Below are 14,968 nucleotides of genomic sequence, written 5' to 3' on the forward strand. Positions count from 1 at the left end.
TGGAGTGGCCAAGGTGCACAAAAGATCAAAACCGTATTTTGGATTATTCAGTGCTAACTCCCCCCTTCCCAGCATTGCTGAGGCAAATCTGGGCGTTTCTTTTGATATTCATTTGACTCTGTTTACCTGGTAACTGACCTTGGTCAGCTGCTTTGTTTTCCCGCCTTGAAACCTTCATAAGAGACAGTTTTCTGAATAAAGCTCTCTCTCTCTTTTGCCTGATTGGAAACCGTGAGTGCTGTCTTCATCTCTGCATCTCTCCCTCCTGCCCTGTTTTTCTCTCCCTCCCTCAGGAAAAGAGCCCACGATTCTCCACCCTGCCAGTCGGGGCGGACAAAACAGGTACCCCAACGCGGGGGACGAGCGCTCCGGACCCGGCCCCCGGGTAAGGACAACAAATAACAACAGTCCAGGGGTGCCTAGGTGGCTCAGTTGGTTAAGCATCTGACTCTTAATTTTGGCTCAGGTTATGATCTCGAGATTCATGGTTAGAAGCCCCTTATAGGTCTCCATGCTGACAGTGTGGAGCCTGCTTAAGATGCTCTCTCTCTTTCTCTCTCTCCCCCCCCACCCCTACTTACGCTCTCTTTCAAAGTAGATAAACTTGAAAAAAATAAAGCAAGGTATGGAACAACCCATATGACATACTACCATTTCTGCAAAACAAACAAACAGACAAACAAACAAAAACCTCATATGAATCAGATGAGAAGAAACTGGCAATAAAATAATAATAGTTTTCACCACCTCTGGAGAGTGAACTAGACTGCAGGCAGGGCTGGAGATAGGATAGTGTGCTTTTCAGAGGAAATTCTTTTGTAATATTTGAATTTTCTACCTCCTGCATATTACTTATATATACAAAATGACCCTTATCAATTAAGAGTAAAATAAACTTTATGAACTTATTTGTGGTTTTCTTAGTACTTGTAAATGTGTTCTTATTGTTGTACATACTGCTTCTATAGGTACTAAACTGAAAGTAAGCAGAATAGATATTAATTCAAAAGTGCTTTAAAATGTAAATGTTCATGTTTAAGATGCATTTTAGTTGATTCTAAAATTTTACCTTGTCTTACATACAAATGTAAAACTTTCATGCATTTGTTTGAATTCACATACAAAACACTTCTTAGAGCGCAGACTGTCATATTCGATATCGCCCCCTTCAAGAAGGGGCGCCCCAGAAGCCAAGTTCCAACTTGACATATGCATCTTTGTATAATTATAGTGCCTTTGGGGTGCCTGGGTGGCTCAGTCGTTTAAGCATCTGACTTCCGCTCAGATCGTGATTTCACGGTTCCTAGGTCTGAGCCCCGAGTCAGGCCCTGTGCTGACAGCTCGGTGCCTGGAGCCTGCTTTGGATTCTGTGTCTCCCTCTCTGTCTGCTCCTCCTCCACTTGCTCTGTGTGTGTGTCTCGCTCTCAAAAATAAATAAACTTAAAAAATTTTTTTCAAATAATAGCACCTTGTTTTCATGTTGTTTTCCATGTGAGCCACTATTGTATCTTGATTATTTCTTCTCGGACTGAACAGGAGCAGCTCTCTATATGTAAAGAACTCTCTATATAAAGAACAAGGATTGTTTTAGGGTCAGCATGAACCTTTTGTACAGATTGAGTAATTAAAACAACTGATTTTTTTTTTTGTTTGAAAACAGCTTTCCACTTGGTTATTTGTGTAGGGCTACAAAATATGGAGGCAGGAGAGCCCCCATTTCCTGTCATTTCAGAGAAAAGAAGGGGAAAAAAGTAGAAAGAAACATAACTGGTGTTTCTCATTACCTACCTCTTATTTACTAATGCTTAATGTAGACTTTGAGTAGAGGTTGAACCATTTTTTATTTTTATTTTAAAACTAAAACTTTCTTGGGGCACCTGGGGGGCTCAGTCAGTTAAGCATCCAACTCTTGGTTTCAGCTCAGGTCATGATCTCATGGTTCATGCGTTCGAGCCCTAGATCAGCAACTTGAAGCCTGCTTGGGATTCTCTCTTTTTCCCTCTCTCTCTTTGCTCCTCCCCAACTCGTTCTCTCTCCCTCTCAAAAATAAATAAACATTAAAAGAAAAGAAAACATTTAAAACCAAAACTTTCTTCTAAGTTAATTTTTAAAAATTAAAAAAAAATTTTTTTTAATTTTGAGAGACAGAGAGAGGGGGCTTGAACCCACGAACCATGAGATCATGACCTGAGCCAAAACTGGACGCTTAACCGACTGAGCCACCCAGGTGCCCCTAAGTTAATTTTTTAAACATTTAACGGCTTTACTTGTATTTTTTGCTTTTTTTTTTCACTAAAAAATCTTGGAATTCTTTTGATGTAATCAGTAGCCTTTTCATTTTATTTAGATCCTTTCATATAATTTCCAGTCATTTAATTTAAATGGAAATTATTTATATTTACGTAAGGTTTATTTCAGCTACTTTCCTCACTTACAGGAAAGGATGAGTTTTAGGAAAGGACATCAGTTTCCTACAAGGAAGTGTTGGCCCCTAGTGGATCAAAAGTGACAACACACTTTTTGAAATAACTGGCTGGCATATTGGAAGCATGTAGTTGAAGAAAGCTGTAAAACAGATTGTTAGTGAAAAAGAGAGCATAATTCACTTGCCAAATGTCATAAATGCTTTGGACGAAATCACATAATGCCATTAGTATAACTGTTAATTTAAAGCAGAAATGTATAAAATATATTGCATGACAAAATTAAAAGTAAATGAACTGGATGAAACACTTCTAGCAAATATGATGTACAAGTAGAACAAAACATACAAGAGACTTGGAAATCTACAAAAAAGAAAAAACAACAACTACCTCAGAAAACATTGTAAAAACTGCAGAAAGTCTATGACTAGGTAATATACACAAGAGAAAATGCAAACTGAGATGCTCAAGTTCATTAGCAATCAAAGAAAAGCAAAGTAGAAGACTAACTTCTTTCTCTCACCTGTTCGAGTGACCAGCGAGCATGGGAAGAACATAGGGAGTTAGGAGTTTTCATGCACAGCTGGTGGGGACTTAGACTGGACTCACCATCTAAAGAACACTGGCTCTAGTCACGTGAGGTATGACCTGGCAATCCCACTCCTGTGGAACATGCACACTCACCCCCATGTAGTACTTTGCAAAGTCAGAAGTATGACATACCCACAGAGCAGCATAGGTAATCTTTGAAATAGCTGTAAGTGAAACTGAGAAGCAGAAGTAAACACAATATGTAACACCATTTGATTTACATCAATCTAAAACATATGCATATAACAGTATCTATTTGACAGCACACATGAGCGAATACACTAGGGAGCTAACGTTGGGTGTGGGGAGAGGCAGTCAGATGGGAATCAGGAATCGGGATGACAGGGAGCAATGTTTACAAAAACAGGAGTGTCACTAACTCAACTCTCTACATCTGGCAACCAATATTAAAAAAAAAGAAAAGAAAACTTGAACAACCTAGTTTAAAAAAAATAAGCAGAGGACACAATGAGTGAATATACAAAATAAATGCAAATAAGGAAAAACCATACAAGAAACAGTGCTCAACTTCTTAGTCACCAAAGAAGTGAAGGAAGTGTGAGTAACATCTTTCAGACAGCACACAGTGAAATGCTTTTTAATGGAATATCCTATATCACGGGGGGAACCTTGGAAGAGGAGAGGCACTCGTAATGAGTTGGTGGTTTAAGTTGCTAATCATTTGTGGAAGGGCAGTTTGTACACATCAAGGACTTGAAGGATAAAGGGAATCAAGTTCTGCAATTCCTCTCCAAGGAATTTATTCCAAGGAGGTCATGGGAAAAGAGAATAAAGATATAAGTATGTCCATCATTTACAAAAAAAGATAAAACCAAGCTAAATATTCAACAAGTAAAGAGTTAAATCATTATGATTCATTTATAAGGAAATCTTTTATATGATGTGTTCAAAAACTATTACTGAACAGTAAAATGCTCATGAGATAATAGTGTGTGTGACAAACACGAGATTATGTATACATATACATAGTGACACGAAATACATAAAATGTCAACAGTTCTGTCTGAACATTATAGTCTTCCTGGGGTTTTTTGTTTCCTTCTCCATATATTTCTGTATTACCTAAGGTCACTACAAAATATACAATACAAAAATATGTGTTTCTATTATAATTAGAAAATACAAATTGATTTAAAAAGCACAAGGACATCTTGACCTGTCATGAACAGGTAATCTGAGGAAGAAGCACGTGACATCTGTTCTAACCAGAAATACCACCCAAGGTGACAAAGTAATTGCCAGGAGCATTTCTGCAGTTGCTACTTTTTAGGAGCCAGATCTTTACAAAATATGCAGTGTAAACAAAGGGGGAAAGTAAGCAGGACTTGCGGTGCATTAGGACCCCCGCTCCCCCCAGATCCTTTGGAGGAGATGTGATGTGCAGAGTAAAACCGAGGCAATAGATGGTCTACAGTCCACTCAGGTTCACTGGCAAAAGGTCACCCAACCTGAGCTTTGATGGACAAAGTCAGTGCCCTTTTCAAGCATAAGGTTCTTTATATCATTACAGTTTGAAACTCAAAAGGAATTTCTAGGGAGTTCTGATCATTTCTAGAAAGCTACTAGCCACATTTCACCAGTATCAGTTACAGATATACCTGAAAATTCAAAGTTTCAGACAAAGTAATTATATCATTTGAAGAGCTATTGAAGACAGTTGTAAAAAAGATAAAATGGCATGGAGCCTGGGGTATATATCTGAGTTATGCAAACCCAGAAATACTTTTCCCAAAAATATTTATAGACTCTACACTGTCTTACAGGAATTTTGATGTGGAAAACCCAAGTCTATGCCTAATGGAGATAGACTCACAGTGGAATGGGTTGGGTTCACTATGACTGACAAGATTCTTGAGCCAAGCCTCAACAGTTGATGATCCACCCCTGTCTAAATCCTTATGCTATTCTGGATTTTTCAGATAGAAGAGGGTGTATCGCCTTGGTATTGCTGCTATAAGAAAAGTACCACAAATCAAGCAGCTTATACAATAGAAATTTATTATCTCACAGTTCTGGAGCTAGAAGTCTAAGCTCAAAGCTTTGGCAGGTTGGTTCCTTCTGAGTGTTGTGAGGGGGGATGTGTTCCCGGTCTCTCTCCTAAGCTTGTAGATGGTGAGTTTATCCTGGTGTCTCTTACACTGTCTGCACAATTTTGTATCCAAATTCCCCTTTCCATGAAGACATCAGTCACACTGGATTCAGTCCCATCCTAATGACCTCCTGTTAACTCAGTTACCTCCGGAACAATCCTATCTCCAAATAAGGTCACATTCTGAGGTAATAGGGGTTAGGGCTTCAATATACCTTTTTTGAGGAGGACACAATTCAACTCATAACAAAGGGAACACATTCCCTTTTTACAAGAGCTAATTTAAGGTGGGCTTCTGTCATTTGCAACTAATAGACTTTTGCTCAGTAATTTTCAATTTCCTTCCCTAAGTATCCCTTTAAGTCCCTGCAAATTTCCAGAAATGGGTGATAATATGCATAGGCACAACTTTTATTTAACCAATTCAGCTCTTTCTGAGCAGTTCTTGAGGGAATCCAGAGGTTCAGAATGAGGTCTGGCAAGAGAAGACTTGGACTCTAATGTTGATTTTTCCAGTATGAATGAAGTTGGTCAAATCAACTACAAAAGGAACAGCAATTTCATTTTACAGGGAAGTAGCATAAAGGAGTGAAAAAGCCATTAATCTAAGGATGGAAATGTCTTTTCATTTTATGTTTTTAAACATTTTTTAATGTTTATTTTTGAGAGAAAAAGAGAGAGGGGGAAGAGGCAAGAAAAGAGGGAGACAGAGAATCGGAAGCAGGCTCCAGGCTCTGAGCTGTCAGCACAGATTCTAATGTGGGGCTTGAGCTCATAAACCATGAGATCATGACCTGAGCCAAAGTCAGACCCTTAATTGGCTGAACCACCCAGGTATCCCAAAAATATCATTCTAGATAAAATGTTCTGAATCTGACATTTGCTCTGTGATATGACATGAGCCCCTGAATGGAGCTAAAACCCCCCTTCCTTCTTACATAAAGGACAACCCTGGACTGTCTCAGTAGATAACTGTAAAGACCAAATAAACAATGTGTGTTAAGGCTCTTGGCACACTATAGACCACCAAACACTATGAAATATTTTGGGCTTTATTTTTTTTCACTTAGCCAATATGGAGACACTGTATTTGCTTTAGGCAAATCATCTCACTTAATATGCAAAATCCTATGAACCAGTTTGCTTAGATCTATTATCCATCACAGTTTCAGAGAAACTGAAGAATAAGGAGACAAGAACATTTTTCCCAAGTCAGCTAATGAATAGCTAACAGGTGGTGTAGTCCGGATGTGAATCGAGTAATGCATGTACAGAGCTTAAGGTCTTCACCAGGTGAGGCAATACGTAAAGGATAACAGAAGGCAGCTAGATAGAGACATGCCTATAGGTATACAGAAGAACAATGGAAGAATTGACCACAGGTGTTTGGCAAAAATATTTATTAGATTTTAAATGGTGAGATTAAAGCATGTGTTTAGCCTCTGCTTCTGGAAATAGAACTGCTGGCTGAGTAAGTGCCCTGGAGGCTGAAAGACCAATTAAGTGGACAGGAATTCATTATTCCTTCATTCTGAGCGCAGCTGCTCCATGCAGAATCTGGCTCTCTAACACAAGGACCACTCTGCCCCATAATCAGTGTGACTCCTTTGTTCAAGCTCAGCCTCTTCATCTTGTATTTCTCCTCACTAAGCAGTCTGTTTCTGGTTGTTTTTCTCAGTCCATTGATATATTGACGTCTGCTTGTTGTTTCAGGTTGTGTTTCACTGAGTTTTTCAATACTAGTGTCCCTGCCAGCTGTGTGGTGAATGAGTGTCCTCCATCAGCTGAGCACCTTGGAACTGTGATTCTGCCATCCTATTGCAATTCACAGCTTCCCACTAAAGTCAACAAAGCCATGTCTATCTGTGCCTATGGAATGACTGATCCCAAGTCCACCAGGAAAGGGGAGAGCATTCTCTGAACTTTTTTGTTTTTTTCTCATTTTGTTTTCAAAACAAAACTGAAAAGTTGAACTGTTAAGATGAATGAGTAATGTCGGGGACATGAAGAAGTCACAGTAACACTGAGGATCTTGGGAGGTGTGACTGCCACACCAACGGCAGGAAGAGGAGCTGCCTCAGTCGGAACCACCAGACCCAGTACGTGTGACTTAGTAAAGTCCTCCTCCCAGAATGACATCTTAGCTTGGCTGTGATCACTGGCCCCACCCCATCCACTCGCCTGGCACTCATGTGGCAAGGAAGCCTGTTGACCCAGAAATTCTCAGCTAAGATTGTGTCTTCTGCCTTTCTAACTCTACAGCCCCATTATAGCCCGTTCCGAGCTGGGACTGTGTGTCGCTCCCCCTGTCCTGGGGCTCCAGTGTTCAGTGGATGACACCATTTTCCTCCCTATGAGTCATGGGGAGAAGTAGGGGGTTTGGGAGACCTAGGTTTGAATCACATTGGAGTCACATCACACAATAGCCTCAGGATCAGGAGAAGCTTATCTGCTTCTCTGTGCTGCAGGTTTCTTTTCCGTAAATGGGGCAGTAATGGTCATCTTCCATGCCATTTTGAGGATTAAACGAGGTAACCTGCAAAACGTGGTAGATTCTAAATAAAAGTTGTTCTTTTCCTTTCTTCTTCCCGAATCAACTAAAAAAAAAAAGAAATTAAAATAATAAACTTGAAAACATAACAATAAGATCTACCTGTGTGGACAAGCTTCTGTGATGGCCATCCAATGGTAGTGGGTCAAGGCTCCAGAGTTAAGCTACGTGGGGTTCAGATCCCTTTGTAGTTCAGTTGTTTCCTTTGTTAAATGGGGATCATAAATTTACCAACCTCATAGTATTGTTATGAGTGTTTAAACAAGATAAGCAGGTGAAACATACAACAAATTTGAAGTATACTAGGTGCTTCCTAAGTGTTATAATTCTCACAGTAAAACTTTTATTTAGACAGGAGATAGATAGGTAGTGTTCATTCTAATATTTCAATCCTTAAAAGAGAGCTTTGCCAAATGTCTATGCCAGCTTCTCTAAAATGCACATTTTGGGGGCAGTGATATTATTTTTTAGATTTGCCATTTTGTGTAGATTCATTACATAATTTTTTGCAAAGGAAAAAAGAGAGACTGTTTAAAATGTTTCCTCTCCATAGTAGGGAATGAGAAGCAACATTTATTGTGTTGATAATTTTTTGATTGTTCAATTTGACTGTAAAACAGCTTTGAAAATAGCTATATTATTCAAAGTTCTAAAAATGTCAGTGACTACTTTAGATTCAGGCTAGTAGCTAATTTTAATATTTACTCACTCATTTGTTCCCTCATTTATTTACTGGGAGTCTATGTGTCAAGCAGTGTTGTAGGAAAAAAAAAAAAAACTTTGCCCCTGTAGAGATTTTATTATAGTGGGGTGGGAAACAGTCAATAGATAACTAAAATGCAAAAATACATCAAATTATAATAAGTAATCTGGAGAAAAATAGATCAGGGGAAAAAAATTGAGTGTCCCAGGGTAGAGACAGGAATTTAATTTTAATGTAGATAGCATGGTTAGAAAATGCTCACTGAGAGGCAGACTATCAGGAAAGGCCTAAGAAAAGTGATGGAGTAAGCCATGTGACTATCTAGAGGAAGAGCATTCTAGGAGGAAGGAACAGCACATGCAAACTCCTAGAGGTGGGCATGTGCCTGGAAAGCTTAAGGATGCTACTGTAGCCAAATTAAGTAAGCAACTGAATCACTATGTTGTGTGCCAATTATACTCAAATGAAAGATAGATGATGAAGAGAGAGAGAGAGAGAGAGAGAGAGATAAAATAAGCAAAAGCAAAGGTAGTAGTTGTTCAAGGACTGGTAAGGACACTGGTGTGGCTGAACTAGAGTGAGCAAGTGCAAGAATAGTGGGAAGTGAAGTCACAAGATGTTCACAAGAGCGTTATTAGTAGCAGCCCAAACCCAGAAATAATTTTGAGATCTACCAATGACAGAATCAATGAACTGTATCCATATAACTGAATTACACATACAAATGAAAAAGAAAACAGACTATAGGTTCTCTCAACAGTATGGATGAGTCTCACAATGTTAGGTAAAAGGGGCCAAGTGCTAAAGAGTAAACTGCATGGTTCCAGTTCCACAAACTTTACAAAGAGGACAAAACTAACTCATGCAATTAGAAGACGGGTCACAAGTAACAGAGACGTTTGTTATCAGAAAGCGGGACAAGGGTCTTCGGGGAGGGCTGAGTGAGGGTAACATGTTATGTTCATTTGTGGATAACTTGCTTAGCATTTGTGCACTTTCCTCTACATATGCTTTACAACGTTTAAAGACAATGCACAATAGTAAATGCAAGAATTTGAGAGAGCAAGAACAGACCATTCTTCTTCACCCCTACCCCTCCGCCTGGACAATCCTGTCAAGACATTTTACAAGAAGGGGAGTTGAGAAATGGGACAATGGCAGAAGCGTTGTTCTAAGGCTGGAAGAAATGACTGTTTGGGAAACTCCCCTTACTCATGACTGCCATGAGGGAGGAACACCTGTCCTATTGTTTACTTAATATGGCTTCTCTAAAGTGACTAATTTTTAACTTAAATTTATTTCAAAAGCAAATTCCATATTATAAGTATCACTTGCCATAAGAGACCTAAAATTACAATGAAAGCAAGTCATTCACTTGAAATCATTAAACATGTAAAAACAAAGAAATGTAAATAAAAATCAATCAAACTGAGCTACCAAAACAAACACTTAATAACCAGCCCCTCAGTCAAAAAAACAAGAGGTGTTAACGAGCAGAGAGAAAAGAGGAGGTGTAACAGGTGTCTAACAGTCACACCCCTGCCCATCACCTTTACCCTTACACTCTGAGCACACTCCCTCTTTTTGAAATATAATTTATTGTCAAATTGGCTAACATACAGGGTGTAAAGTGTGCTCTTGGGTTTTGGGGTAGGTTCCCATGTTTTGTCGCTTACACACAACACCCAGTGCCCATCCCAAAAAGAGCCCTCCTAAACATCCTTCCCCACACAGTCATATTTTGAGTTCAGCAGAGGAGCGAATGAAAATGAGGTTCCCACGACTCTATGACAAAGAATGGTGACTTTCCTAGCACCCCAGGTCATTTCCAGGTCCGTGTCTCCATGGCTTGGAGGGAAATTCAGTGCTGAGAAAAAGCCTTCTAAGCTGCCCGTGAAAAGAACCCCTGTTCCCACATCTTTTCCTGGAAAGTGCTGGCTTTTCTGAGTGGAGAGGGTAGGGGTGCTGGTCAGCTGTGGCTGCAACACGACTGCCTGAGACCAGGCAAAGGTAGGGAGGTATCCCGGAGGGCCGCTAACAATCACCCCTGTTGCACATTTTAGAAAACACTGCTCCATAACAACAGAAGTAGTATTTTTAAAAATAAAACTCAGAATGCATGACCTTTCAACAAATTAAAAATCAGAGCTGCAGGGGCTCCTGCTTGCTCAGCCAGTACAGCATGTGACTCGATCTCAGGGTCATGAGTTCAACCTCACATTGGGAAGGAGTTCTTAAAGAAAAAAAAAAGGGATAAAGAGAGAGAAAGAAGAAAGAAAAGAGAAGAGCTTAAAAATCAGAGTTTCCCAGAAAATCTAGAAGCATAGTGCTGTACCTAGGACATTCACTTATTAGTCCACAAATTCAGACTTGTTTTTTTCTAATCAACACCAGTGCAAAACACCAGGGATATGAAAATTAGGTTCCCAGAAAAAGATACAGAATACCAAGTTAAATTTGAATTTCAGATAAACATAGATTTATTTTTTAGTAATACATCCCAAATATTGCAGTAGACATAACTAAAAATTTCTCCTTTGTTTGAAATTCAAATTTCACTGGGTCTGTATTTTATTATTTGCTAAATTTAGGGGCAAAGTTCATTAAAATAGAGCGTATGAGAATCATCGGGGCAAAGTGGTCATCACGGGTGTCTGGGTGCACGTCAGAGAAAATTTCAGAAAGCTGGGGGCATTCACCAGCCTTCAGCTAAGAACTTACGGGCTGGGCCATTCATTGCAGAGTTTAATTACACACCATCATGGTTTGTTCCTCAACTTTTTAAGGAATACATGTTTTGTCTGCATAGCTAGATCTTGAGGACAGGAGCCATTTCTTTGTGTCCCACTACCACTTAGGATGACAGGCACACCTCAGGCATGGTACCGCATGGATTGATCCAAATGATTTGTTCTATCCCTCCAAAAAGTTGAAAAGATTCCGTTCAATGAAATCATTTTCAAATTGGTGTTTTCTTTTTCTAGTTTCAGTCTTCCCAGGCTGCGGCCAATTCAAACGCTGCGGCCAAGGATCCAGCCTGACACTTGGGAGTTGATTAGCAGTAAAGGCAAGAGCTGTTTCCAGTGCAGCAACCTTCTGTGTTCACTTCACGCTGGGTCTAGTGTGGCTCGAATGGGCACATTTCTGATGTTTGGGTGTCAGGAAGGGACCCATGCGTGGCGTATTCTTGGATCTGATGCATGAAAGCAGTTACTACAGCCCCAGAGTCCAGTGCCTGTAAGAACGGTTCTGTACAGACACGCCCCGCTCACCCTCTGCTCCTCTCCACCCCGCTGAAGTGTGGACTGCCTCCCCTCCCCTCCAGTCCGTTCCACGGGGGTCGGGGTGAGGCTGCCCACCCCTGCTGGAAGCACAGGGAAGCTGATGCCTCTAACCCCCTCTCCTAGCCCCAGATCTCCGAAAGACCATTTCGGGGAGGAGGCAGCTCTGAGCACATACCCCAAAGCACACCTCTTCAACGATTTCTAAGGGAGCATGTTGGTGTGATAGATGTTAAACTGATCACGGAAAGACTTTAAAAAGAGGAGAGAGATGAGGAGCCAAGATGGCGGAGAGGAAGGGAGCTCTGTAAACTCTGTCTGCCCCATCTATTGAACTGAGAAGGACATTACTCTCATCCGCAAGAGCAGAAGGAGAAAATACGGTCTCCAGAAAGAACAGAACCTCAAAGATACCTGAATGAGTGAGTGCGAACTGGGGAGATTGGAAAACGGGCCAGCCCGAGACGGGCAGGGGAGGTGGGAGCCCCAGCCCAACATGGGGCAAGCACACGGAGCACGAGAGACAAAGGGAAAAGACAGAGAAACTGAACATGCTCATAGTACTGTCTCTGGGGAAGAGATAAAGAACGTTTAACCACGCTTAGAGAGAGAAACTCTCACTCCACATATAACTGCTGGGTAGCCCAAATCCCGAACCCAGGTGGCACAAGGGAAAGAACAGCTTCCAGTCCTGAGCCATCTCTCAGCCGGGAGTCAGAGGCCGTGGCGGCTGCAGTGCCAGTGGTGCTCATTTCGACCTCAGTTTTGGGAGTGGGAGCATGCACCTCATTTCCACGGCGCATCTCACCTTCAGCATTGGCCGTGCAAATCCCGAATCCTGGGTGCCAACAGGGAAAGAACAGCCCCCACCCCTATACGATTCTGGCAGGGAGACTGCGGTGGTGGAGGCCTGGGCGCGCGCTCAGGCTGTAGGAGCTCCCAGCTCATTTCCCATTTCCGGCAGTGCCTGGAGCCTTGGGCAGCAGCAGCGCGAATCCCTCATCCCTCCCCCAAGGCAATTGTGATCCTGGCTGGAGGCTGGGAATCCGAGTTGTGTCCTTGATGGCAGCATACACTTCACCTCCTGCTGCGCACCTCGCCTCAGGCGGTACACCTCGCCTCAGGCAGGGGCAGCCGAAATCCCTGCCTGAGCCAAGACAAACTGATCCTTCCCCCTAGAAGCCAGCCACCAAAGCAAATACATCTCATCTGTGGTAGCATAAAAGTGCCTGGACTGGAACTTTGAACCGAGGCGGGCCTGGAAAATATAACTTGGCTCAACCTTGACACAAGGATATCGGACTCTTTAGAGTGGCCTACAGTGCGTAGTTCCAGTGGACCTTGGCGTGCGGCTATTCTACTCTCTGCAGACACCAAGGCGGAGCCTCTGAGAGTAGCCTCCAAGACCTACCACACCAAACCACACCTATCCACGAGAGGGAGCTGCTGCTATTTTTTTCCTTTTTCTTTTTCATTTTATTCTTTCTTTTTTTGTACTTAGTTATTATTATTATTATTATTATTATTACCTTCTTTACTTAAATTTTTTTAAATTTTTACTCCTTATTTTCCATTCTCCTTTCTCCCTTTTTTTACCTTCTTGCAAACCAGATATATTCTCCTGTATCTTATCCTTACCTCTCCCCTCAACTGGTCATACACTTTTAGACTGTCCATTGTCCGTTGCTATCTCTGACCCCCTTTATTTTTTTTCTTCTCTTCTTTTCATCTCTTTCCTCTCCATTTTCTATACCCCTTTTAATGTGTTTGTATGATTTGTCTGTGCATTTGTGTGCTTCTGTTCCCTCTATGTTTCTGTTTTCCTTCTTAGGGGTACACCAAGAAACAAGCCAAAGTGTGCATGACAGCAAGTCCCAAATATTGCTGAGTAGGGAAATAAAATATTCAAAGGCACAACAAGAGAAACTGAGAGACACCATTAAAAGAATATTTCCTGAAACGGCAGGCTCTGGACAGTCAATAAGCCTCCATTAACAGAGCAATATTAACAGGTGCACAGTGCACAATGATCTTTTTAAAGCTGACAAGAGACAGAAAACTAGCAAAAATGACAAAACGAAGAAACTCTCCCCTGAAGAACTTCCAGGAGTAAGTCACAGCCACAGAACTGCTCAAGGCAGATCTAGACAACAAACCGGATGAAGAATTTTAAAAAACTGTCATAAAATTAACCACTGGGGTTGAAAAAACCATCAAAGAAGCAACTGAGACAATGACTAGGCACTTTGAAAATAGGTGTGATAAGTTAAAAAAAGGCTATAGATGAGGTGAATAAAAAAATGGAGGCAGCCACCTCAAGGATTGATGAGGCAGAGAGAAGAATGGGTAAATTAGAAGATATAGTTATAGCAAAAGAGGAAGCTAAAAAAAGAGAGAGAAATTAATCCAGGAGCAGGAAAGGAGAATTTGAGACCTGAGTGATACAATCATATGGAACAACATCCGTATCATAGAAATTCCTGAAGAGGAAGACAGAGAGAAAGGGCCTGAAGGGATACTAGACCAAATTATAACTGAGAATTTCCCAAATCTGGGGAAAGAAATGGACATTCAAATTCAAGAGGCACAAAGAACCCCCTTAAGACGTAATTTGAATTGACCTTCAGCACGACATATCATAGTGAAACTGGCAAAATATAAAGATAAAGAGAGAATTCTGAAAGCAGATACAGAGAAAAGGGCCCTCACATACAAAGGGAAACCTATCAGAGTGGTTACAGACCTATCGAATGAAACTTGGCAGGCCAGGAAAGAATGGTAGGAAATCTTCGATGTGATGAACAGAAAAAACATGCAGCCAAGAATCCTTTATCCAGCAAGCCTGTCATTCAAAATAGGAGAGAGAAAAGTGTTCCCAAATAAAAGTTGAGAGAATTCACGACCACCAAACCAGCCCTACAAGAAATCTTAAGAGGGATTCTATGAGGGAAATGTTGCAAAGAATACAAGGTGCCAGAGACACCACTATAAACATGAATTCTAGGGAGAACACAATGACTCTAACCCCACATTTTTCAATAATAACACTGAATGTAAATGGACTGAATGCTCCAACCAAATGACACAGGGTAGCAGAATGGATAAAAAAACAAAACCCATCATTTGCTGTCTACAAGAGACGCATTTTCGACCTGAAGACACCTTCAGGTTGAAAGTAAAGGGATGGAGAAATATCTATCAGGCAACTGGAAGCCAAAAGAAAGCCAGAGTAGCCATACTTATATCAGACAAGTTGGACTTTAAAGTAAAGGCAGTAACAAGAGATGAAGAAGGACATTATATAGTAAT

Source organism: Suricata suricatta, chromosome 3, assembly GCF_006229205.1.
Source record: "Suricata suricatta isolate VVHF042 chromosome 3, meerkat_22Aug2017_6uvM2_HiC, whole genome shotgun sequence".
NCBI lineage: Eukaryota > Metazoa > Chordata > Mammalia > Carnivora > Herpestidae > Suricata > Suricata suricatta.